The sequence below is a fragment of the Felis catus genome, chromosome A3, assembly GCF_018350175.1.
Source record: "Felis catus isolate Fca126 chromosome A3, F.catus_Fca126_mat1.0, whole genome shotgun sequence".
NCBI classification, from domain to species: Eukaryota; Metazoa; Chordata; class Mammalia; order Carnivora; family Felidae; genus Felis; species Felis catus.
This window is the reverse complement of record NC_058370.1, coordinates 135,373,022-135,399,677: the sequence shown is the minus strand read 5'-3', so window position 1 is coordinate 135,399,677 and position 26,656 is coordinate 135,373,022. Positions and strand designations below refer to the sequence as shown.

At 48.7% G+C, this 26,656-nt stretch overlaps 1 protein-coding gene across 2 annotated transcripts in view; it reads left to right on the top strand.

The window, feature by feature from the left end:
• The window catches only part of RNF144A (ring finger protein 144A), a 339,972-nt gene that overhangs the window by 288,331 nt on the left and 24,985 nt on the right, over positions 1 to 26,656 (top strand). The window contains exons 10-11 of one of the 2 annotated variants that reach the window (XR_006596037.1): positions 3,081 to 3,211; positions 23,841 to 24,662. The gene's annotated coding sequence lies outside the window, so the exon portion shown is untranslated. Of the gene's footprint in view, positions 1 to 3,080; positions 3,212 to 23,840; positions 24,663 to 26,656 lie in introns of those variants that run through there. The other variant, XR_006596038.1, reaches the window with a different exon arrangement.

Genomic DNA, 26,656 nt, shown 5'->3' with positions numbered 1-26,656 from the left:
TCATCAATGTGGACTGAACATCAGGAGACATATTGTAGACACACAACAGAGATCTCAGCCCACTGCAGTGACTAACCGGTCATTCATATTCTACACGGCCCTCCGCTCCCAGAGGTCAGGGACTCTGGAGCTGCCATGCATCCCTATGGCCCCAGAGCTTAGAACAGTGCCTAGCAAACAGCCAGCACTCAATAAATGCTGCTGGATGAATACAGGCAGCACCAGATGAATGGCCCCAAAGAGATTGTCAGATCATTTGCGTAATGTCTCCTACCTCATTTTAAATACCTGGCATTTGACCCAATCTCCCCACATATGGCTTATCTACAACTGGGGGTAAAAATCAAAAAAATTCTGCTGAAGTTACTTAAATTTCCAAGGAGAGAACAGATGGTGGTTTTAAATAGTTATGGGAAGAAATTAATGGGAAAGAAGACAATGGCAAGAAAAATCAACGCTCTCTCTGTGGGTATAAATCTGGGTGAGGTCAGAAGAGGGGCCTACTCTTTGGACCAAGTTTCTCCTGCAATCAATCCACAAGCTGCAGCCACAGATTCTGTGACACCCAGTGACATTCACTCCAACTGGCAAAGAGAATGTGACAAGCAGGCCTATTTTTAAGTGGCAGTTGAATCGAATTCATGTCAAGAAAAGAAAAGGGTCGGGTAGGAGAGTGAAAGGGAGAGAGAGAGGCTTTCACAGACGCCCTGCTCTGAAGAGTCCCATCAGGACGTCCCGGAAGGCTGCTCCCTGTTTGGGAAACGTCAGGGCAGGAATGAAGGAAAGTTCAGTCCAGGAGTTGTTGGAAGACAAAGCTCTCTGGCCTCCAGTTGTCCCGAGCCCTGAACTCTCACGGATTTCTTTGAATGCAGGCAGGGCCAGACAGCTGGGTCGTTCTGGTGGTCCTGGGGTGTTGTGAGGCCACCGAGATGCCCTAAGTGGCCCGGAACGCTCAGCCCCTTGTAACCTTGGCCACGTTCACACATGTGCTCAGGACCGACGTGGTTCAACAGCTGGTGCCTTCATGGGTCTGTGTTTGTAGGGGGAGACGAAGGAGAAGGAAAAGGGGGTGCGAGCCACTGGGTCTTGGGTCAGCTCTGAGTATGTATCTGGGTCTAGAGCGTGGTTTAAATCCTTAACTTTTCTGTAGTCTGGGGAAACCCCCAAAGTTCAGGTGAAGAAACGGTAAACAGAAATAATGGAAAAAATCAGAATTTTATTTTTAATAGGTTTGAGGGATATGCCAGAAAAAAAAGGAACCTTCTTGTAGACTTCGTACCGTATTAGAGTTAAGAGTTTCAGAAATCATCATCATAAGGAAACTGCAGGACAGTGAGCAGAATTATAAAATCAGGGTCATTAACCAGCCTTCTTTCTGCTATCAGTTTCCTCAGGGAGACAGGTTTTGTCCTTGCATGGGGACCAGAATGAGGTGCAAGAAATCTTCTAGAAGAGCCTTGATTTACAGGGAGGGAAAAGGGAAGTGCTGTGTGGGGGAGGGGGTCCCTCTTCTGGACATTAGCATAGCTTGGCTTACAGCTCCAGTTTCTGGAGTTTTCTGAGGCCGCCGTTCTTGGTTCATGAGTTTAACAGGGGAGAAACAAGCCACTTGTGTATGATGGTTAATTTTATGTGTCAACATGACGGGGCTAAGAGTTGCCCAGATAGCTGCTAAAACGTTACTTCTCGGTGTGTCTGTGAGGGTGTTTCTGGAAGAGGTTGGCACTTGAACCAGCAGCCTGAGTGAGGAAGATCGGAAAATACCCTCACCAAGGTGTGCAGGCATCATTCAATCCACTGGAGGCCTGACTAGAACAAAAAGGTGGAGGAAGGAGGGATTCACTTTGTCTGCTTGAGCTGGGACATCTGTCTTCCTCTGTCCTTGGACGTCAGGTGCTCAGACGACAGACTATGGGACTTCTCCACCTCCGTAACCATGTGAGCCGGTTCCTATAATGAATCGTTTTCTATGTAACTGTATCTCTATTATTTCTGTCTCTATCTCTGCCTCTCCCTCTCCCTCTCCCTCTCTCTCTCTCTCTACCTCTGTCTCTGTATCTGCAGTGGACAAAGTCAGGGTGGTCGTTGCTTTCCTGAGCAGGCCATAGGCTTCCTCCTTCCACACTCCAGAGCTACCTATGCTCACTGGCTCCCATGATCAGAATTCTCCGTGTTTGAGGAACGCCCGGGTGGCTCAGTCGATTGAGCGTCCGACTTCAGCTCAGGTCATGATCTCCCCGTTTGTGGGTTCAAGCCCCGCGTCGGGCTCTGTGCTGACGGCTTGGAGCCTGGAGCCTGCTTCAGGTTCAGTGTCTCCCTCTCTCTCTGCCCCTCCCCCACTCATGCTCTGTCTCTCTGTCTCAAAAATAAATAAACATGAAAAAAAATAAAAAAAAGAATTCTCCGTGTTTGGGTGTGAGAGTCACAGGTAGGGCAAGGTGCAACACTCCAGGGAAGACGGGCACGGAGGGACCTTGAAGAACTTGTAAGGAGACACAGGTGGAGCACTTCTGCTCTCTGCTGCAGTGTCTTGAACCAGGAGGGGAACAGGGGGTCTTGCTTTCCTGAGATTTAGTCTCGTTTTGCTGGATCTCAGGCATAAGGTGCTTGTGGTTTTATCTCTGCAGACCACACATGTCCTCAACTCTCCCTGCTCCACAGACAGAAATCAGGGCTTTGTCTAGGTGTGTGCACAGGAAGTACCCACTATCCAGCCACACCTGACACCTGGCCTCACTGTAGCCACAGGGCCCCCGTGGCAGTGACATACGGAGGCCGCAAATGTCCAGGAGGGGCCCTCGCACCATGTGGCGTCTTTGAGGAATGTCCTGCAGCCTCCCCTGTGTCTGCACACACTCTTTCTCCCTGCCCCTTCTCTGTCTCCAATGGGGAAAGACAAAGGTATATGCTACCCCTCCTCTCGGGGGATGCTCAGCGAGGTTTACTTGCCAAAGGCTTGCCCTGAAATCCGTATTTTCAGCATTGATACCTCAATAATGGTATTGGTATTTCGAAAACTTTCAAATTTGTAGACACTACTGAGATAGGACAACTGATTTTTTTTCTTTCTCTCTCTCCAGCCACCTGACAGAACGCCTTGATAATCTTCAACCTGTGCACTTACACCGACCAAGAAATATACATTTCTTGAATCAGGCTGGCTTTTGGGGAGGACCCACTTTTCATTGCAGTGATAACCTGTGATCCCAAGGTATGCTTCACTTTATTTAAAGAAAACGATCCTCTCTGATTGAAATTGCTGGTCACTCGCCAGAAATGTTATGCTGTGCAGGGAGCTGGGGGTCCGTTGGATTAAGTGGTTGTCAATTGTAACTCTTTGATGTTTCAAACACGAGGGGCCAAAGTTGGGAGAAGGTAAGGTGTTCAAGGCATTCTATAGAGGAACGAAGAACCACAATTTATTCTTTTTGTTAAGTTTTTTAATGTTTATTTATTTTTGAGAGAGGGAGAGAGAGAGAGACAGAGCGTGAGTGGGGGAGGGGCAGAGAGAGAAGGAGACACAGAATCCGAAGCAGGCTCCAGGCTCTGAGCTACCAGCACAGAGCCCAACGCGGGGCTCGAACTCAGGGATCACGAGATCATGACCTGAGCTGAAGTCGGTCGCCTAACCGACTGAGCCATCCAGGTGCCCCTGAATTCTTTAAAAATTACAAACTTTAGGGGCACCTAGGTGGCTCAGTTGGTTAAGCATCTGACTCTCGATTTCCGATCAGGTCGTGATGTTGAGGCTCGTGAGTTCAAGCCCCGTGTTGGGCTTTGCGCTGACAGCGCGGAGCCTCCTTGGGATTCTCTCTCTCTCCCTCTATCTCTGTCCCTCCCCTACCTTTCTCTTTCTTTCTCAAAATAAATATTACAAAAATAAAAATAAAAATTAACAGACTTTAAAAAGATTAACCTGGTGTTGAAAGCGAGTTATCTGATACAGTCTATGGTAGGACTGTGCCAATGTATTCCTTTACCCTCGTGTTAGTATCTGATGCCCTGTGAACCGCAGTCACAATGTGAGAAGAGGAAGCATTTGTGTATAGACACCTGTTACAGGTTGCCTTGTGGGAGAGCTAAGGAGTGAGGGTCAGGGTCAGAGGCCTTATTTTTCATGCGCTTGTAGTGTTGGAGTTTTTTTACACGTGTAAATTTTATCCTGGAAGAAAAAGTGGGATGCACACGCATTTTCCTCCTCCACCAGCGGAAGTAGGGAGTCCCGTACCCTACTCTCTAGCCCTCCACGAAGAAACAGGGCACTCTTCCACTTTCCTGGTTCCTGTGGTTCATCCAGAGCCCGCAGGGTGGCAACGACGTGGAGTGTGTAATTAGGGACTGCTCGTTTGGGGGGAACACTGGGTGTACCGGACCTTAGATGAGACTGTGCTTGACACAATCATCCAGCTAGTTTGCAGAGGTGGGTTTTACAGCTGGTCTCCCTCCACAAAATAGAGGGAGGCGCCAAAAAGCCTCCCTGATGCAGTTGAATAAGACAAAAGCAGCACTGTTTTTGTATTTCACAGCGGGACCTGAACCTCCTGCAGTATTCCCAATTCCTGACTCCTAAATCCCTCAGCACCTACAATCATTACTAAAATTGCCCATGTGGTACTTTGTATGCTTCGCGCGTCGCCTGCCTTCCCCTGGTGCATTTCCTTTGAAGCATCCTCTCCAGGTGTTTCCATTTTCTTCGGGCTCCCCTTGGGAGGGCCAAGCATGGGGGACCAGAAGTTTGGGGTCAGGCGTGGGCTCTCCCTAGGAGGGTGCTTTGTCCTTTCTGTCTGGATGTCAGTTTTCTTTCTGCAGTGGGAGAGGCTTGGGCAGGGCGTTCTGTTCTCTAAGACCCCCTCTGGCTTGCAGAATGGACCACCATGTTCTAGGTCAAAGGGGAGACTGGGCACCAAGTCCCCACTGCGCCCTCTCACAGCTCAAGGGGGGTTTTGCACCTGTCTTCCTGCCCCAAGTTAGGCGTTTGGGATAAACCCAAATGCATATGTAATCCGTGATTAGGAAGGCATCTCATTATTGTTGTTGTTATTGATTTTTTTAAGTGTGTTCATTACTCAGCTTCTAAATCCATTACAAAGAACAAATACATATTTAAATATTTATTATTATCCAAGATTGTGGTCATACACTTCCTTAAGCTCCTACTTCCATCTGCTTCATGATTGACTGAACAGATGGGTGTTGCACCCAGTTCTAAAAGCCAGAATACAAAGCCTCTGTGTTTCATACTAAAAGAAACTATGTAGCAAAGGCAGAGGAAGTAGACAGTTCCATCATTTCTTCTCTTGCTTCTTTTCTTTTTAGCGAGACAGGAGTTCTGTATCCAACTAGATACAGCCATAGGGTATCAGAGAAAGAAGGATGGCCATTAAATTATCTAGATCTTCTCCTGGATTTCTTGGCTCCCTTTGGCAACACTGTTCGCCCAGGCTTCCCAGCTAGAAATGGTGTTGCCACCTTAAACTCCTGTGCCTCTTGTCCTTCACCTGGGTAACTTAATTATCAACTTTCTAAGCGCTTTTACAGCTGCAGAATGGCTTGACTCTATCCCTCTTTCCCCATCCCCAGCACTTTTGGCATATAGTCCCCGCCTTCAGCTCCTCAGTCTAACTTCGTCTTTTTTTATTTTTTTTAATGTTTATTTATTTTTGACAGAGAGAGAGATAGAGCATGAGCGGGGAGGGGGAAGAGAGGGAGGGAGACACAGAATCCGAAGCAGGCTCCAGGCTCCGAACTGTCAGCACAGAGCCCGACGCGGGGCTCGAACTCACGAACCGCGAGATCGTGACCTGAGCTGAAGTCAGACGCTTAACAGACTGACCCACCCAGGCACCCCTCCTCAGTCTAACTTCTAAGTCTCTGAGTTTCTGTAAAACAAATAGAGGCAGGCGGGAATGTTCTGGGGGCAGAGAGGGATAACGTGGAAATGCATAGACAAATCATAGTCTTGGGGTGTTGGCCAGGTATATGGGTAGGGGCAGAGTGTGGCCAACTTCTCATACCCCACAAGGCAGTTTGAGCTAAACGCGATGGGCTAGAGGGAGGGGGTCATCGGAGGTTTATTGAGACCACAGGAATCCCGCGATTGCCTCTTCACTGGGGGAAGAAGGTTCTGCTGGAATATCAGCAATACCACTGAAAATAATTCAGTTCCTCTAGTGTCACAAAGGGGGAGAAGGAGGAGATAGTGGGGGAACATCACCGAGATCCAGGATGTTGGATCGCACCCTTAGAGAAAGTTACTCCGTAGGCTGGCAGATCTGAACGTTTCCTTAGGAGACAGCTGGGCCATCCCCTTCACAGGGAGTATGAAACGGCAAAGTGGGAGAGTGAGTTACTTAGGTAACACAGCAGCGTAGTGGCTGAATCGAGGCTGGCCTTCCCATGACAAGGGCTGCTTACCCTGGAAGCGCTAGGAAGAAGGAAATCGGGTTTAAAGAGGGAGAATGCTTCAGGAGATATTGCGATATCCTTCGACGGGTTGTTTCTCGCCAGCTGCCTGTGACCCCCTTAATCACAGCTTTCCTGTGTACTTCCCCCTTCTCTGCTACACGATCACCAAAGTTGGGGGATCCCTGTCTGGAAACACCACACCCACCTTCACATTGCCTTCAACGGCTTACTCCAGGGTAGGAGCTCCAGACCTCTCAGTCTTCAGGCAGCCATCCATCACGGCTGCGCAGAATCAGTGCTGCTGGTCCCTCCGTCCCTTCACATTCCGCGACACTAGACGGATGGAGGCCTGGCACCTGAGTTGTGCTGACTGCAATCACGAACCAAAGGAAAGGACTACAGACGGTAGGACAGGGCCAAGGGCAACTTCCTTTACACAGATAAGCCAAATAATTTTTTACTCATCATGTTTCCTTAGTATTGGAGAATTCTACGGAATCAGTAGTTACTTGACATCCATTAAATAATAGATGAGACATGGTTTCTGCTATTGACAAGGGATGCACACAGAATCGTTATCTGTTATTATGTGGCCAGAATAAACAAAGGCTGTATCAGAGGTGCCACAAACGGACTTTGGAGTTACATAACTGTAATTTGGTGGGAAGGGAAAGGCCCCTTTGGAAGAAGAAGCCATTGGGCAAACCCACCAAGACGTAGAGGATTTCATCAGGTGGAGCAGAGGGGAAGAACATTCCAGCGAGTTTAGGTGATGGCCGCCTGGCTTGGAGATGAAGCGTTCTTCTCAAACTTACGCTGGTACATGGAAATGACACCAACAGAAACACCACTCAGACCTGTCAATTCAATGGGGAAAAAAAAAACAGTTGGACGAATAATTTGGCAACCGGAAGACAGAATAACCAGCTGATGCACCAAATTTTGTTCTATTTTCCAAGTTATCGCATTGATATTATGCACATTCAGGCATAATTTACCTCCAAAGGGCCATTGTTTTGAGGAACAGGACATTCCCCTTTGCAGAAATAGTTACCAATAGGTTTCTGTGGGCAGCTCAGGATGTTATGAAGAAGGAATCGAAAGTAGAGAAACTGCCGTTCAGAGATGTCACACGGCCCTTTGTTCACTGTTTGCGGAAAAGTGGGTGGAAGAGCGTCAGATTGTCCTTGCCAGTAGGGCACACACTGGAGGGTCGGGAACGCCACCGTTTACCTGAACAGATGCTGGCAACACCACACCGTTCGGAGCTCTTCATCTTCAACAACTGAGCAAACTGTTCAGCATACACTTTTAAATAGAGCGGCACCTCATGTGTCCAATCTGCTGAAATCCGCATCAGGAAACCAGGAATGGGGAAACTGGGAAGGCTTGCAGCGATTACAGGCTGCTGAGGGTCCACGTTTTCTGCGGGAACATAGCGGAGGTCCAACTTGGCAATTGGCAATCAGGTATGATGGGGGTACTTCTGTAACCTGGAATTGTATCGGGATGATGCGGACTGAGAACTCAAGGTTAGGGCTTGGACCTGTGATGCTTCCGGTGGCAATCTGGATTGAATTATTTTTTTCCAAATTACTGATTCAAATCAATATGGTTGTAATCGTTACCACGCAATGTATGCCCTATTTTAGAATTCTTGACAAATAGTATGATAAAATCTAGTATAATTTGCTGATGTGATGGATAAGGCCTTTCCACTTCTGTCATGCCCATGGCCCAAAAGAACCCTAATACATACTTTCTCCCCACCCCACCGTCTCACTCTCTCCATCTCACCCGGCCTCCCTCTCCCTTCCCCCTCTCTCCCTCTCTTCCTCTCTCTCTGCCTCCCTTTCCATCTCTGCCTCCCCCTCTCTCCCTTTCTCCCCCGTTCTCTCTCTCTTCCTCCCTCTGTGCCTCCCTCTTTCCCTCTCTTTTCTTTCTGTACCTCCCTTCCTCCCTACTCTCTGCCTCTCTGTCTCTGTCTCTCTCTCTGACTCTCTCTCCCTCTCTCTCTCTGTCTCTTCCTCCTGCCCCCCTCCCTCTGTCTCTCTCTCTCTGTCTCTCCCTCCTTCCCCCTGTGTCTCTCTCCCTCTGTCTCTCTGTCTCTGTCTTTCTCTCAATATGGTATTTGCACTGCTGGATGTGGGAACTGAGCTAAACGAGTGATTATAACGCCTGCTCTCTGGCAATATTTCTAGTGGGGAAAACTAGTTCCTGTCAACCAACGCTTATTAAGCATCTACTCTGAGAATATAGATGCAGAAAGGAGTAAAGTCTCTCCCTTCATTATTGGCACGGGGCGGGGGGAGAAAGAGACGTGGTCGGACCTCGTGAAGGACGTTGGTAGCCGTGGTGATCGCATTGCATCCAGAACCATGAGGATGTGCAGCAGGCATGATGAGGACGGGGCCCAGGAAGGGATTTCTGAGCCAGATGTCCATGCTGAGCCCTGGGCTCCTGGTTCTAAACTGTTGAATCTCCAGGGCCTGGGAAGCTTTTAATTAATAAATGAATAATGGCATGTGACCTTACTGATCTGTAAAGACGTGGGTCGTTGATGTAACGGGTATTGACAGCACCTCCGGCTCCAGCCGTGCCTCTTCAGCCTGACGCTTCCTCCCACAGCCTGGCTCTGCCTCTCCTCCCTCCTCCCTACAGGTCCATCCTTCCACTGTGCTTCGGTGTTTCACCACACTCCGCGTCACCTGCTCCTGGCTTGACCCGGCGCTCACCTAACGCCCAGCTGTGGGTCACCCCCACCGACCCACCTCTTGGGAGAGGTGGAGAGAACAGGGGGTGGGATCCAGCCACAAAGGCTCAGCAGCCTAGTTTAATTCATTAACAGTTCAGTCCATTTGTCACGGCAGAAATTGTCTCACGTTTCGCAGAACGCTTTTGATCCTCCTTGAACGTCTGTAAGGTGGGCCTAACAGGACCTGCTGTTTCAGCTTTAAGCTCAAAAACACAAGTCAGAAAGAGAGAAAAACCCAAACCAAAGCCAGTGGAATAGCAACAAATAAATCTGGGTTTTCTAATCCTCAGCGCCCTTTTGTTTTTTGGTGTCAGGAGCTTGCTCCCCAGAGGGAAGCCAGGGAAAGGACACCGTGTGTTGTACCGAAAAGCCACCCGAAGTCAGACTGAACACCACCCATTTTCCCGAAGAAGATCCAGTCTCCAACTGTGCCCTTGGACGTGTGATGAGAGATTCAAGTTTGATTTCAGGGAACCAAATAAAGAGATGCTGAGGGCGATTTTGACATTTTCGAATATGTGCGCGAAGGCGTTGACATCTGTGACCTCAATAATTGGAAGGTTTCGCCGTGCTGTGAGGGGGGTGGGGGGCCAGCAGGCGGCCCCTGTCAGATACCATGTCAGATTGATGAATGCGTTATTTGGTGCTCTGTCAAAATGCTCGTGCTAGCTGGGCGTGATCTCTCGCGCGCATGGAACACGGGTTGCACCCATCTGCTCACTTTGGAAGCGTAATCTTGAGCCCATGCTCCGTGCCCAAGCCAGGCCTGTGACTCGCCCCAACGTGGAGAGGACTTGTGTGTTTGGAGAGGCGCCAGGCTCCGAATCTTGTGCTCGCAAACCTTGGCCTGCTCGAGGACTTCTGAGAATTGCTCTTCTCTGGCGCGGTCCGGGCTCTGATAAATCACCGTCGTCCTCCCTGCCGCCCATTCAGGGATTGCTCAAGCCGTGGTTGAGTGCTAATGTTTTTATAATGTGCCGTCTTTGCGACAGATTGGGATGGGAAAGCAGGCTGTTCGATGCCCTTTGTTTCTCTTCAAGCAAGGTTCTTTTAGAAATCATCACTCTCATCGAACCGGGGCGGTGTCTGCATGGCAGACAGAGCCAACTGTGACCGCGGCCCCCGCTGCTGTTCCATCAAGCCGCCTGTGCTAGCTGTCAGCTGCAGGGGTCCCCGGCTCCGTGTCAGGAGGAGGCTGGGACGAGGTGCTTGATTAATGTTCAGGCCCTTCGAGTACTCTGTCTTTGTGTCTAAGAAGCACCGGGGCATTGCGGGGATGATGGGGGGGGGGCGGGAATCCTTGACCATGATGAGTTGAGGAATGAGGTCTGACCAGGGCTGAGGGCCCTGGGCCCGGAACACAGACCCCACACCCGGCTCCCTACGACCCAGCTCTGCCATCAACCTCTGCGTAACTGGGGCCGTCACCAAATCTCTGGGCCTCGACTTTTCCCTCAGTGAAGAAGATTGTTCTTTTTTTTTTTTTTAGATCTATGGAATAAGGCACATATTATGACTTTTCCTTTATTGACATTTGGCTCATAACTTAATAAGTGCTGGTTTCCTTAAGTTCAGATGCCTGAAAAGCAGAGGGGTTCTAGTAGAACAGCCATTGTGAACCTCTAGGAGGATACAACATCCTACTAGGTCACACAGATTTATCACATGCGTATAAATGATGTGGTAACCATTTTTTTTTCTGAGCCTTAAATCTGAACTTAGATTATTATTATTATTATTATTGTGTCATGATGGGGACAGTAGAACACGGTGATACCTATGGGGTCGATAGCATGACTGGAATGACCAGGAACTGAAAGTCTCTTTTATTTATTTATTTACTTTATTTTTGAGAGGCGGGGCGGGGGGGGGGGGTGGCTAAGGGCAGAGACAGAAAGAGAATCTTAAACATACTCCAAACCCAGCTCCGAGCCCGACACGGCCCTCGATCTAACGACTGGGAGATCATGACCTCAGCTGAAATCAAGCGTCAGACGCTTCACCGACTGAGCCACCCAAGCGCCCCAGAAGTCTCTTCTGAGGGGCCATCTGCCCTTCCGCGCTGAGGCAGGCGTCCTGCTTGGAGTGTCCTGGGCTGACAGGCACCGGGCTTAACATTCCAAAGCAGTTTACTGTCTTGTCATATAGCGGACAATGTGCGTGAAGGACTCGGAACACCTTGAAGACGTATTGCAGGTATGGGTGAACTTTTCTGTGAGGGTCCAGATCGTAACACGTTTGGGCTTCACGGGCCATCTGGAGTCTGTCACAACCGCTCAGCTCTGCCGGGGTGGCTTGAAAGCCGCCGCAGACAGTCTATAAGCTGTGGGTGCCGCTGCATTCCGGCAAAACTTCGTTTAACAAGCTGGGTGGCAGGCTGGATTTGGCCACGGTTGGCCTCCGGCGAAAATTGTATGAAATACATTAGGTAGGGACGCTTTCAGTCTGTCCCACTTGCAGCGTGGAGTAGAAGAGCAAAGCAGGAGGCAACCCTTGTCTGTTTTCTGAAGTCCTTCAGCGGTTTTGGTTTTCCCTCAAATGGGCTCAGAAATTGAAGCCACGCGTCCTCTTTCACGTCCAAGGTGCGCTGTGTGCACTTATCTTTCAGGTCAGGAGGCTGACTTTTTTTTAAACCAAAAGTCATTATTAAAAAAATTTTTTTCTCATGTTTATTTAGTTTTGAGACAGAAAGAGAGAGACAGAGCGCAAGCAGGGGAGGGGCACAGAGAGAGAGGGGGACACAGAATCCGAAGCAGGCTCCAGGCTCCAAGTTGTCAGCACAGAGCCCGACACGGGGCTCGAACCCCCAAACCTCGAGATCATGACCTGAGCTGGATGCTTAACCGACTGAGCCACCCAGGTGCCCCAAACTGAAAATATTTTAAAAGGCGTGAATCTGTGGCTTGCGGATGAGAAGGACTGTGTTCTTACACTAGTGAGGGGAGCCTATGGAGTGGGATATAATCTGTTTTGGTCTTTTCCGGACTAAGGAACGGTATTTATGTTTGCTTTAATGGCATCCCTGAGAGATTTTGTGAAACCCAACTCAGGTGAGTGTCATTCGAGCCTTTCCTTCTGCGTGAAATGCTCTGACTGTTGTCGGCTACAGGCTGCGAATGAATATCCGACAGAATCTCTGACCCCAATCACAGCTGAAGGTGTCCTGTACGTGGTCTGCCCTGTAAGGGGACAGAGGCGGCCAGGCTGAATTCGGGTCGTGTGGCCCCCGGGCCAGGTGGGTCTGATTTTCATCCTGGGTCTGCACACACCTCCTCTCTCCCTGCCCGCCACCACCCTGCACGTTCAGCAGCTCATGGGGGAGCGGGGGCTAATAAGACAAAAGGGGAAGTGTCTTCCTTCGGTCAGCGAGCAGCGTGGCACATTGTGGTCCGCAGCCGGCTGGCTTCTGCAGGCTCCTGTGGCCAGGCCCCGGCCAGGGGTCTGCTGCGTGCGGCTTCCTCTCTCCCCCTTGCCTCGGCGTGGCTCTACCCGAGAGGCTGCTTTTGCCAGGGCACCACTCTGAGCAAGACCCTTCGCTCCCTTTGGGCCACCGCTCACTTGGGCAGTAACCTCCGCCTGGTTAGGACACACACCTGCCTGCAGACGCAGCCTGGTGCAGGGTGCCCTCTTCCCCGGGGTCGCCTCCTGGAGCGCAGCCAATGTCCTGGCATCCTGAGGATGGCTGCTCTTCCCGCTGCACACGACACAGTCTCTCTCCTCACAGTACACACCGTTCGGGGCTGAGCCTGCTCTGCGGGTCTTTGTTCAGGAGACAGTCCCAGCCCTTCCCTCCTCTCCACTCTTCAGGGCATCCAGAGCCTGTCTGAACCCCACTCACACTCTTTGTTTCCCCCCAGAAGTGTTTTACCTGCCGTGACACCCTCTGAGGTCAGCCCTGACACAAACAGAGATGGGGCAGGTGTGGCGGCTGCTTCCCAGGCCCAGCCACACAGAAGCAGACCTCCAAGCGCTCTGAGTGTGATTCCTGCCAGTGTGTAGTAAAGAAGTTTCTGGAAACAGTCACCACCAGGCTTGTGCACACTGTGGGCACAGTGTGTGTGTCTACGTGCGTGTGTATGAGTGTGTGTGTCCTGCGTGTGTGTGCATGTGTGCACGCTGTAGGCACGTGAGTGTGTGTACGTGTGTGTGCACTGTGGGCACATGAGTGCGTGTGTCTATGTGCATGTGTCTGAGTGTGCGTCCTGTGTGCATGCATGTGTGCATGCCGTGGGCACATGAGTGTATATCTCTACATGCGTGTGTATGAGTGTGTGTGTCCTGTGTGTGTGCATGTGTGCATGCTGTAGGCACGTGAGTGTGTGTGTGTGTTTGTGTGCACTGTGGGCATGTAAGTATGTGTCTATGTGCATGTGTATGAGTGTGTGTGTCCTGTGTATATGTGTGTGCATGCTGTGGGCACATGTGCGTGTGCACGCTCTGGGCATGTATGAGGGTTAAAGGCAGGGGAAGCCCGGGGCAGGGTGGCAGGCCCCCGCCCCCTGAGCACGGGGACTGATGCTCCCAGCCACGTGGCCACTCGGGAGCAGCTGTTGGCCCAGCCCCCCGGGTGCATCTTGTGTGGCCCCCGCGGAGAGCCAGGTGGCCGCCTGCCGGCAGGAGGACCTCACTGGACTCACCTGCTCTGGGCCAGCAGGGCACTCCTGCTGCGTCCTTGGGGGGACAGATCCCATTAGCTCCGATGACGTCTCCAAGCCAGAAAATGACACTTTCAGTGTTTGTGATGGGGACTGGAACACACGCGCCCCCTCCCTCCCCCCTCGTTGAACTGAGGGAGTCGACCCAGAGGGAGTCGAGAGGGGCAGGTGTGCTCTTGGGGAGGAGCCAGGTCCGATGGGCGCCAGAGGCTTTGCGGGAACATTTGCTCGACTGGAGAAAGTCCCTCCCAGAACAGCCAGACAGAGACTTGAGTGTTTATCACTTCATAATAAAATCTAAAAGGGTGAGTAGAAATCACCTGAGAAGAAGTCAATATTATTCAGATGAAATGTGAAATAGCCTCAATTAGGCTCTTTCGTCGGGGGTCAGGGACGCTGGATGCCGGTAGCTCCTCCCAGGAGATTTGCTTCCTAGAGTCGCGTTGACCTGGTTCGATGGTTGTTTATTGAGAGCAAAATATATTATTGTGCATGTTGCAGAGAACAGCAAGGGAGATGGTGGGGACTGAGTAAGAAGGGAGACTGGGAACACGTGTGCTGGCCGCCTTCCATGAGTGTCAGATTCTTACCATGCCCAACCCTGCAGAGTGGGTATCACCTCCATCTTACAGACGAACAAACAAAGGCGCAGAGAGGTGAAGGAACTTGCCTGAGGTCATAAATTGCGGAAGATTCAGGTTTGGAACAGGAGTCTAGCTAGCTTCATGTTCTTCTACTTTCCCCAGTGCAGAACACTGTCTCGTTGAAACATAATGTTTAGAGAGGCATGTGTGTGCATATAGCAATGTTCCTCTCTTCCCCTCTGATGGATGCATCCAGAAAATGAAAGCACAAGGTCTCATTCATTCTTTGAAATGATGTGTTCCATACCCCATTTTCTCAGGGGGCTGAAGATTTACCTTTATAAAATCTAACATCATACAGGAAGACTACCGTAATAAAACTATTGTGGAATAGTTTATATCCCCCCACCCATTTTGCCTCCATTCATTCATCCTGTATTTCTTTACAGACACTCTGGTTCGGTATGGTGAATGCATACCTTGAAGGAAGAAATGAGAAAGCCAGGTCATAAGGCAATGAGATTATCCTGTGGTGCTGAACCGTAATAGAATATTTCTTGACAAAAATATGATTTTGCTCAGCTCCGATGTCTACTGGATACATAACTGTGCTTGCTTTCTTCTGGGGTTTTAGATCATTGGTGGCCGCACCTGCTATTATCATAGCACATCTGTCTAGTTGTCTTTTCCAGTTCATTTCTTTGCATTTCATAGGGCTTCTCTCTGCCCAGTAAGGTTGAGCAGACTCTGACCTGGACAGAAAACTCTTAAGGCAAAGGATCTTTGAGTTTTATTGCCCTTCAGCAGGGCCCTGCATTAGGACGATGCTGAGGGCATATTAGCACTGAGTAGCAAAAAACAAAACAAAACAAAAACAACAAAAAAACCCCAACAACAACAACAACAACAACAACACACACACACACACACACACACACACACACACACACAGTAGGAATCACATAGGTGTTTATTGCACAGAATGAAAAACTATTGTAAGCTGACCCATAGTCAAATCAAACTGCAGACACTCGTTACTCGTCTTTGTTCTATATTGTTTGGCCTAGAATCATTTCAAACCAGACAGTGAGCCCTACAGGGGGCCTGTTGTCCTTGTTCAGACCAAGCAGACAAGTTCTATGGCAGAGTTCTGCTCCGGCAATTGAAGTAAAATGACACAAGAGAGAGTATGTTGTCTTTAGCTGGCACTGATTGTGAGAAGATATTCCCCAAAGGAGCAGGAAGTCCTCCTTAGGTTTTTGGGAGACAGTCATTGTCTTGCTAGAAGGCTTGGGTCAGATATAAGGTGGGCCAGAATCCATTTTATTTGTTCTGTGTTGCTATACATCACACAAGTTTAAATCATAGAAGTCACATACAGATAAGATTTTTAATGCTCTGGCAAGGAGAATTTGCTCTTCTGCATGGACTTGTGGAGAGGTTGGGTTTTCTTCTAGTATAGAACATATATAATTTAATTTGAGTTATAGGATGAGAAAGGCCAGAATTGCATAATAGAAGGTAATCGTTATTACAGAAGACAGCATTTCTTTTTTTTTTTTTAATTTTTTCAACGTTTTTATTTTATTTTTGGGACAGAGAGAGACAGAGCATGAACGGGGGAGGGGCAGAGAGAGAGAGGGAGATACAGAATCAGAAACAGGCTCCAGGCTCTGAGCCATCAGCCCAGAGCCTGACGCGGGGCTCGAACTCACGGACCGCGAGATCGTGACCTGGCTGAAGTCGGACGCTTAACTGACTGCGCCACCCAGGCGCCCCCAGAAGACAGCATTTCAAGTATAGAAGAGTAAAGTACTACACTCTTAAAAGTGAAAATACACCTAATAATATCATCATCCAGTGCCATTTACTGCCTTTTTTTTTTCAGCAGAGAAAAAACACTTGGTTTCAAAGAAAATGAACACCCATAAAACACAGCATTCATAACTTGTGAAATCATATCTAAAGGCCACACATGACTAATTACCTGAAGTTAGAGATCCCAGATGAATTTATTAAGGCTTTTACTTTTCAATTGTGCCTAAAAATTAAAGGAAAAACATGCATTTTAAAGGAAGTTGCTGGAGCATCTTTGTTTAACCTGGAAAGGCGATAGTCCCGCAGTGGTTCTGTGACTCTTAGCCCCTCCCCCAACTTCCAGCCTATTCATAAAAGGAGATAGAAAATGTTAGTAGTGAGACTTTCTAGGGAGAAGCCAGCAGCAGGGATCCGTGTGCCTCTCGGTGTTTGGAGGACAGAGACTAAAGTGTCAGAAGCAGGCATTGGCTTCTAGACTAGAAACTTCTAAAAGAATGAAGCTAGCTGGGCCTGTCCCGATGTCAGAGCACATTGGAAGGCTCCCATGGCAGTGCACTGAGTTGTCAGTATTTGACAGACTAATTTATGGAGTAGTTCCCCTGGGCCAGAATGATCCCTGCAGAAATTAGCTGGGCTTGGGGCTCTGAACATTCTCCACCCAAAAGATCTGTCCCACCATAAATAGTTCTGTCCACCCAAAAGATCTGTCCCACCATAAATAGTTCATCCCAAGCAGGCCCTAAGGAAGGTTAGGTGAAGAATGCATTGCCTGCATTGCATTAAGGGAAGTAGAGGATCACTGAGCATCCCAAGAACCCCCAGGTGTGCTCCCTGGGAGGGGCCAGCATCCGGAGATCTGGCCCACATAGGAACCTAGAACAGGTGCAGTGGGAGAAGTCAAGGCTGCACTGTACCTCAGTCCGGTTTCTGTATAATTATATTATATATATAATGGAACTTCCTCTCTCTCTTTGTTTTGCTCCTTTTAGTGTTTTTTACATTTGTTGAAAAAGAGGAATAAATATGTCTTACCTCTGAAATTTTGATACTTAAGTCATTTATAATAAAAATAGTATGTTTTTTTTTTTAAGTTTATTTATTTATGTTGAGAGACAGAGCAAGCAGGGAAGGGGCAGAGAGAGAGAGGGAAAGAGAATCCCAAGCAGGCTCAGTGCTGTCAGCACAGAGCCTGATGTGGGGCTTGAATTCACGAACTATACTATCATGCCTGAGCCAAAATCAAGAGTCAGATGCTTAATTGACTGAATCACCCAGGTGCCCCCAAAATAGTAAGCATGTTTCTTAATTGGTTAATGGAACCCTAATTTATGAATCAGTAGTGGTGAAAAAACTTAAAAGTTTCTTTATTTAGTGCCTACTATGTGCCCGGCACAGAGTTTTTTCTCATCTTTCCCTCATGTGGAGGCTTCAAGTGGGAACATCACCCTTACCTCACCTAGGATAAAGCTGAGGTAACCAGACAGATAAAGGAATTTTCCTTTGAATGCAAAGGGGAAGTGTCAAGCTATCACTCCAGTTTCAGTATTTCCTACTTAGAACCTCCACACTTACACTACATGTTGCACATTGTAAGTCACAATGGATCCCTCGCCAAAGTCTAGCACATGGTAGGCACTTAAAAGACATTTATCAAACGAATGGATAAATACAAGAAAGAATGAAGTTTTGTCAGGTGAGCTGCACTCTCCTATTGTGTATTGGAATCAATTATGTTACTGTCACAGTGGATGATAAAATATCATCAGCGTCAGCTAAGGAAACCAAAGAAACCAAACAAAACCTTGCTCGCGTTGCTGGATCAGCGGAGATTTGAGACCCATGTGAGAAAGGAAGCAGGAACCTCTCACTGCAGTAGAAACTCATTTTGTCGTTTCTTTTCTGACTTGTGCCCGGTGTCAGGTAATTAATGGTCTCTCAGCAGCCATCCAGGTGCCCCCAAGAGGCACACTATTTACGGGGACCTCACATCGAATTCTTTTGTGGAAGGAAGAAAGAAATCTCCCTCCTTGGTCTTTTGCTTTGTTTTTGGTTTTTTCTCCCCCCGCCCCCGCCTTTTCTTTCCTGATTCAACATATTTTGTGAACCCAAAGGCCATGTGCTGGGCTCAGGCTACTGAGATGGAAAAGCCAAGGTTTCCACCTCCAGAACGACATGCAGACAGAGCAAAGAAACCCCGAGTGCATATTCCAGGCGTTTGCATATTGGCGCTTCTCAAGGCAGAGCCCAGGGGGAGGCCACCGTTGCCTTTGTGCAGAGACACTCCCTCCCTGGCATGCTTGCTCTTTGCTTTTGGCTCCAAATAGATGCACTTCTGTGTCTGTGTTTTAAAGTGCAGTGAACTGCACAGGGAAGTTCTTTTTCTCTGCACATTTTGTAGGTGTAACATCTCAGCCCACACGGCCCACCTGCTCCGATCCCCGTTTCATCCTTAACAACTGGTGTTTTTAACAGTGGTGCTGACTCTGGGTTAGTTACTGAAGCATGAAGCAAGCAGATAGACGTGAGTCACTGGGCCTGTTGAGGCCAGCTGTCCAAGGGATGGTGCCAGGCACCCTGCCCTGTCCCAGGAGAGCAAGGCCGTGGACCCTGGTGTGGCCGCTAGTGGGAGAGAAGTCAGTGCAGGCAGGTCGTGGGGCCGTGGGGGTGCCAAAGGAAGACGTATGAGGAGGTGAAAACCTGGGCACGCAGGTGTGTGGTTAACGTTTCAGTTTTGCTCTGTGCATGTTTTCACAAGAAGTTTCAGGTCGTTCCCTGCCTCCCCCACGCGGGGAAGTGACCTAATGGGACAGTGACATGTTCCCTGGTTTCTGCGTGACCTGTAAGGACACTTTGGAGCTCTGAGGCCCGAGGACGGCTGTCGTGAGCCTGACAGGTGGGAACAATGCTGTTTGATAGCTTAGTATTTTACCCAGACAAAATTTTGTGAGAATGCTAACCCTCCAGCCTTGCTGTAGACTCCAGAAACCCAAGTTGTGGCCACCGCCCTTGACTCTTGGGAGGAAGGAGCCCAGCACAGTCAGCCTCCTGCCCCCCCCCCCCCTGCATCTCTCTCCCCATCAGAGAGCACTCACCTCTTCTCTGGATTCATATCACAGGTATTAGGACAGCCGGATGTACCGTGGTAGCATTAGTGTTGTCTAGATTTTGTCTCATTCTCTCTGTGGACTTGCGATACATTTGCACCAACCATGCCATTAAAACTTAGCATACTTCAAAAAAAAAAAATTTAGCATACTTGCTGTGACGTGGGAAGTGACACTTTCTACCATGGTAACTGACAATATACTGGAGAGTCACCCTGCGGTCCCTCAGGGCCCTAGAATGAAGCCAGTGACAATGGAGAGCAAGTCTCTGTAGAAGCAGGAGGGAGAATCAGTGTGAAGGCCACGTGCATGTGTATTACTGAGCCCATCCTGACAGTGCAGTTACCTAGTCAGCCTGAGCCCGTCTCCCACAACAGCTTTGGAAATACCAGTCTCTTGTGTCCTTGTCTCTCTTGCAGCCTCACGTGGGCACGCCACCCAGCCCAGTCAAATCCAGTGGTGTATCCTACGATGATGTTCCTACCACATTCATTAACGTGGTGCAGGGGTGCAGCCTCCCGCTAACAGTTAGATAACTCTGCAAAGCTAACCCATGTAGTTTACAATCAAAGTTCCCTGTTCTCCAGGCTAGTTCAGGAATAAATTTTAGAATGCTTTATATGGTTTTAGAAGGTTAGAGCAGGTGTTGACAAAGTATGATCACGGGGCCTTATTTTTGCAAATAAGGCTTTGGGAGTATGTGACACACCCATTCATTCACCTAGTGCTTATGGCCGATTTTGTGCTCTGAAGGCAGAGTCGTGTAGTTGCGACAGAAAACTTATGGCTTACAAAGCCAAGAAAACATTTACTACCTCCCTCTTTACAGAAAATATTCGCTAAAAAAATAGTTAAAATCTTCCAAATACGTTGACTTTCTTGGTCAGAATTTCAGGAAGCAGTTAATCCAGAGGGTCCAAGGTGGTATCTCCAAACAGTGGTTAAAATGAAGCTTTATATGCTAAGTAAGTACCATGTACAGGCTGGAGTAGCAGCTAGGTTACTTTGAATCTGAAAGGTCAGTAACAGCATCCTTTGTCTTGAGGCTTGAGTTTCAGTGTGTCTGGAAAACCCTTTCTAGCTGGGACCAAGATCACACTGACCTTCTTGTGTGAGACGCAGAGCTCCAAAGCTCTGGGCAATTCCTTCTGCCTGGGACCCTCCTTTTCTCCTTTTTTCCTGACTCAGTCAGGTCAGAGCTTAAGGGCCACACCCCAGGGAGGATTCCCTGAGCCCCGGATAAAGTGAGGTCTCCTGGCTTACTCCTCATTCACATCCTTCATGTCGCCGTGGGTCACCCTGTGTCACTGGTAACTTCCCCCTTCCTTGCTTCCTTCTGGCTCCACAAGATCAGAACCTGTCTGCTGCCTGACAACGTGTCTCCTGACGACCTGGCACAGGGCCTAATGCAGAGAAAGTGCCAACAAGTACTTTGGCACTAGTGAACACCAGCTAGCGTCCCGAAGGCTGGGCTACAAAGTGCAGCTCATTACAAAGTCTCAGGAATGCTAGTCCACAAACTCAGGGGCATGAGCGCGTAACTCACTTAATTTCTCTATAACCAGACTCAAGCTTATGAGCAACGGCACTTATGGAACTCCTTTGCTGCTAATGGGACACTTAACTCATCAACACAGTACCCCGGGCCCCACTGCAGAACCCAGTTGCTTCTTCTTTGGAAACTACTCAAATTGGATGTCCTTGCCTTCTCTTTTTTTTTTTTCCCTCCTTTCGGAGGATCGGACTCTGGATGAAGGCTGCAGACTGAGCTCATGGTCAGCCTGGCCCCACCTAGACCTTAGACACTAGCTTCTGTTTCACTGTAGACCTGGCCAACTCCTTCTCATTACACTGTCTCCACCTCCACCCCTGAATATACCATGATCCATAGGTTCTGAGCTTTCTTTCAGGGACCATGGTTTCCTTGAGACTACAGTCCAGCTTTTGGGTATTACTGGGCAGAAGGTGGGTGTGGGTGGGTTCCTCAAATAACATGGCTTGTGTGGGTTCTGAGAGGCAGCTGTCCATCACGTTGCCTAAATCTACTGTTGACGTGTCACGGGGAGTGGGTGGAGACAGGACTCTCTAGGAGAATGAAAGTCTCCCAGGAACACTTTGGAAAACTATCCAGTGCCCTTCTGCTGTGGGATTTCCAAGTTATCTAAGGACTCCATTTGCCCCTCCAGGCCTTGGACAGAGGGGGCAGGTTAGGGACGTGAGCGCCACAGAGACTTCCAGTTCTGTATTTTCTGCTCTTTCTCCCACCTGGAGGTTGACTGTTGAGCCACTTTTCTAGAGGTGGGCAAACTTACCGCATCAGCCTGTGTTCTTGCAGAGAATAGTGCAGTGTAGACCATGCTATGTCCCCAGGTTCTGATCATATTCTAGAGGAAGAATTTTCTCTTACAAGTGGCTGGCTCTTTGTATAACGGGTTTAGGCGTTCACAGTTACCAGCTCTATGGTGAAACCCAAGGGCCTGTTCTGGAATATTGATGTGCAATGCCATTCTTGTCGTACAAATCCTAGCTCTCCCTTAGGCATAGTAGGTACCTAATTTTAAAAGAAGAAGGCCCAGACCCTGACCTCTAAAATCCTACAGACTAGCGGAGGTAAGAGATCCATAGACAGAACCCTCCGATGTTGAGAGGGACCTCTAATGAAGAGATAAGCACATCACATCCTGTGATTAAGGCAGAGATGCCTCTCTCCCTCTCCTACCTCAAAGTCATGTATGATTTTCTTCTACTCTATTCGGACACCTGTATTTCCTGAGCCTCCAGTGCTTCCCCCCCACATGATTACTACATTGAAGACAGATACTCGTGAAGTGTTCTGGTTGGTCAAGATTGGTACCAAATGAAATGGAAGGTGAATGCGACCTCAGAGAGGGGCCATTAAAAAGCAAGGATGAAGGCACAGCAGGAGAAAAAGATTTCAAACACTGGGGATTCATTTCCAAGTGAAGGGGACAGATAATCACCCATGCAAACCCAGAGATAGAGTAGCCAGCTGAGCGAGGGAGTTCTCTGGATGACCCTGTGCAGGGAGACATACACTGATCTTATTCTCCCAAGAAGGCACCAATCCACTCTCCATTGGGAGGCTGGGGTCCCCGAGATGCATCCCCATATTGAGCCGATAGCTCTCTCCTGGCTTCTCTGTTACTGTTCACCTGAGCTGGACCCTTCCCCTCGCAGGACCTACTTCTTGTCAGCCAGTATCCATCCCATCATGGGCTTCAGGGCTTCGATGAGTCAGGTTTTGTTTTCCTATTTTTCGTCCCTGGCTGTGTAAGTCCTCCTTCCCAACTTCAGTGCTTCTTGGACTCCCCTTCTGTGCTTGGCTCTACCCAGCTGAGCTTCTGGAGCCACAGCCATGGATTTTTCTCTCAGCAGAACCAGCAGCTAAAACCCAGCCTCCCCAGGTCTGTGTCTAGGTGAAGCCCAGGAAGGAACGTTCCGAAGCGAGGCTGGTGAGGATGGATGTGCCTCGGAGAGAGAATACTGACCAGCAGATCAGCAAGTTATTGGCTCTTGGGTTGCTATCAGAATGGAAATCTGTCTACCTTGTCAGGGTCCCCAAGGCTCAGACATACGTCTGTGGCAGTGTCCCTCAGGATCCTTGCCATGGAGTTCTTTTTTTTTTTTTTTTAAGTTTTTTAAATTTTATTTTTTGAGAGACAGAGAGGGACCAAGTGCCAGCAGGGAGGGAGGAGAAGGAGAGGGAGACCCAGAATCCAAAGTGGGCTCCAGGCTCTGAGCTGTCAACACAGAGCCCGATGCCGGGCTCAAACTCACAAACTGTGAGATCATGACCTGAACGGACAACCAACTGAGCCACCCCAGCACCACGCCACCCCCGCCCCCAGCCTCTTGCTATAGAGATTTTTAAACACAGACTATGAATGCGGAAGAGGGTGCTGGAGCAAACACCTTCCCCTCTCCTTTGATACTGAGTGGGAGAGATCGGGACATTCATGGCGGTCCATTTTGTAGGTAGAAAAGCATAGGTGTGGTCAGGTGAGATGACTTACTCAGGACAAACGGTCATCCTGGTTTCAAACTTGGCCTCATGTTATCACTCGAGAAACGTTAAAACTGCTGCTTCGAGGGTCCCCACCCCACAGGCTCTCATCTAATTGGTGTGGGGGCTGCTGGGATGCCGAGTGTTTTGAAAACTGCCCAGGTGATTCTTCCGTGCGGTCAGAGCCGAGAACCCCTGAGCCGGTTAGTGGTCAACGGAGAAGCTAAGCCCAGGCGTCCCACCCCGAGGCCTGGCGTGAGCAGTTACCGTTTGAGAGGAGGGACCTGGATTTTTTGCATGTCGCAGAGCCGTGGAAATCTGGGGGCAATCATGTGCCCATTCCTCGGTGACTCTCAATATTTTGTCTATGGTTTTTACCATCCGTTTTTAGCTCTTTCCGCTGCTCAACCGTAACTTTTTAGCTGCCAACTCTGGGGAGTAATAACCCACAGTTTCAATAGACTCTGGAGAAATTATTGTGCTTTTTTCCCACAGGGCAGACAACGTAGGGGTTAGTCAACAAAAGAAAACCAGCAAGCTTTCTGTTACCAAACAAGACTTTCACAGACTCCTGAGGTCATTCTGGCAGAACTTGTATTTCAACACCCGACATGGCACACACAGTTGCTGTGCTAGAAGAGTCCATAGGAAGCATGTGCTAGCCAGCTCGTCAGCAGTAGTCACTCACAGACACTGAGCTCTCCGCGCTTTGACCCCACAGGCTGCCAGGCTTCAGCAGGACACAACAGCAAGCCCTTGAAAACTCCTTAGCTGTTCATGTCTGAAGCTGCCGCCAACCCTTCCAAGCACAATCTCAATATGCTCGGCAACACGGTGGAGGCGAGGTCAAAAAGAAAAAAAAAAAAGCATTTCAGAAACCTCCAAAAACAGTCATTGGGGAAGATCAAGGCAGAGCTCATAAAGTCTGATAGAAGGTTCTAGAAGGATTGAATCATCTCAAAGGAATGATAACGGGCGAGAGCTACACGCTTTCTTTGCAAACAGGTCTGCCAGTGATTTGTCAAATATCATGGCAACTTGGCAACTTTTTAAGAATTTTCTGCAGTTTTTTCCACCTTCTCCGTTGGTTAGAAATACAAGTCTGTCTCCTGGGTGACATTAAGGTGTTTCTGAAACATCACAAGCAGCAGTGACTTCATTTTAGCACATCATTTTTTCTCCTGAAAGGCACGTGTATACAGCAGATTCTGTCTGTGTGAGATTGGCATGAACGTATCCGTATTTAATTGTGCCACAATGGCTGTCACACTCCTATGCCCAAGCGCTTTAGTTATGACAATAATATTCTGAATAGCAGACTGTTTCCTCACCAAGATTTGACTGTGTCTTTTCCTTAGAATATGCTCCCCAGCTTCCCCACACACACCGAGGTAAGTTTCTTCCTTTTCGGCGTTCTGACAGCTGTTCTCATCTCAACAAAAGCATTTACTATCCCGTGGTCTTATGGTCTGCATTTCACACTTTTGTTGTTCTGCTAGTTTATGAGTTCCTTGAAGGCACATACCTTGGCTTTTTAAAACGCTCAGCCTAGAGGAGGCTCGGTTGGTTAAGCATCCACCTTTGGCTTGGGTCATGATCTCATGGTTCATGAGTTCAAGCCCTGCATCAGTCTCACTGCTGTCAGTGTGCTCTCTCTCTCTCAAAACAGAAAGAAACTTAAAATTTTTTTTAAATAAAATAAAACACTGAGCCCAGATTATTTGAATAATCAGGAAAGGCTTGTTGTGCTGAATGGGGTTTGCTGGAAGCCATCTGGGGATGCTTCTTCTCAACAGGGTGACGGTTGTGCTCTGCCTGGCACCTGGGGTGTTAGTTTTCTGGGGTTACCATAACAAAGCACCACAGGCTGGCGGTGGGGGTGGGTGGGTTACACAACAGAAATATATTCTCTCACTATTCTGGAGGCCGGAAGTCTGAGCCTGAGGCTCAGGCAGTGTTCCTCCATTAGGATGGTTGAGGAGCCTCCTTTCCAGCCTCTCTCCTTGGTTCTCAGTGGCCGTCTTCGTATTCACATGGTGGTCTCCCTGTGTCCTGTCTCCAAATTTCCCCTTCAAAAGGATACCAATTGTACTGGATGAGAGCCCACCCTAATGACCTCAGGTTAAGTGACTGCCTCTGTGAAGACCCTATCCCTAACTAAGGTCACATTCTGAGGCCCAGGGGTTAGGATTTCAACACACTAATCGGGGAGGATACAGTTCAAGCTGTAATACTTGTGGCCCTTCGGCGACCGCTCCCTGCTTGCAAGGCAAAGCAAGGCAAAGCCAGAGTTTCCATGCCTCCTTGTTTGCCAGGTGTTACTTATATTGCCTGGGACTTCAGCTTCTTTTTTTTTTTTTTTTTTCAATTTTTTTATGTTTATTTACTTTTGAGAGAGAGAGAGCGGGGAAGGAGCAGAGAGAGAGAGGCAGACACAGAATCTGAATCAGGCTCCAGGCTCTGAGCTGTCAGCACAACCGGGAGATCATGACCTGAGCTGAAGTCAGACGCTCAACCGACTGAGCCACCCAGGAGCCCCCATTGAGCTTCTTTTAAGGTGAGCTCAAGACTCCCTTCCCGGTCTCCTGCAGTGTACTCATGTAGGCAGAACGAATCCCTCTTTCCTGTATGGGCCACAGTCCCTTGCACTGCCAGCCACTAGACTGTGGACAGTATTGACATCTCTTTAATCCATTACCTGCGAGCCCCCAAGGGATGGGAACAGTCCTTTCTCTGCGACCTTCAACACCAAGCACAGTTCTTAGCTAATGTTTGTCAGAGGACTAAACAACACAGGGATAGTAAGTAGGTTTCTTCTCCCTTGTTCATTCCATCCAGGTGATGATAGGAGAGATGTGGTGAGAAAGACCGAGGGTCTCTGGGACCATCTGGAAACGGCACCGTGTGCAATTAACATCTCTTGTAGGTATAGCTGTGGTGTTCAGGGCCTTCCTTTGGGTATTTGCCAACGCATTCTTAGAGGTTGAAGGGAGTGTGATAGTAACTTGAAATATTAGACAGAAGAAAACAAATTCCTGGGTTTCCAACCAAAAAGCAAAGGACTCCTGAGAAAGCTATCATGGCTTTGTGGAGAATTGGCACCAAAGAATACAAGGAAAGCTTACAAAGTTTCCCAGTGAGTAGGGCCCAGAACAGGGACCAAGCAGTCATTGCATGGGATGGAAATGGATGAATGGATGGAGCCAACATTTTGGAAAATACACACAGAAAGAAGTCCTGGAGGACACAAAGAACTCCATAATATAGAAGCCAGCTCCAAATTATAGTTGGTAGATTATCAACAGTATATG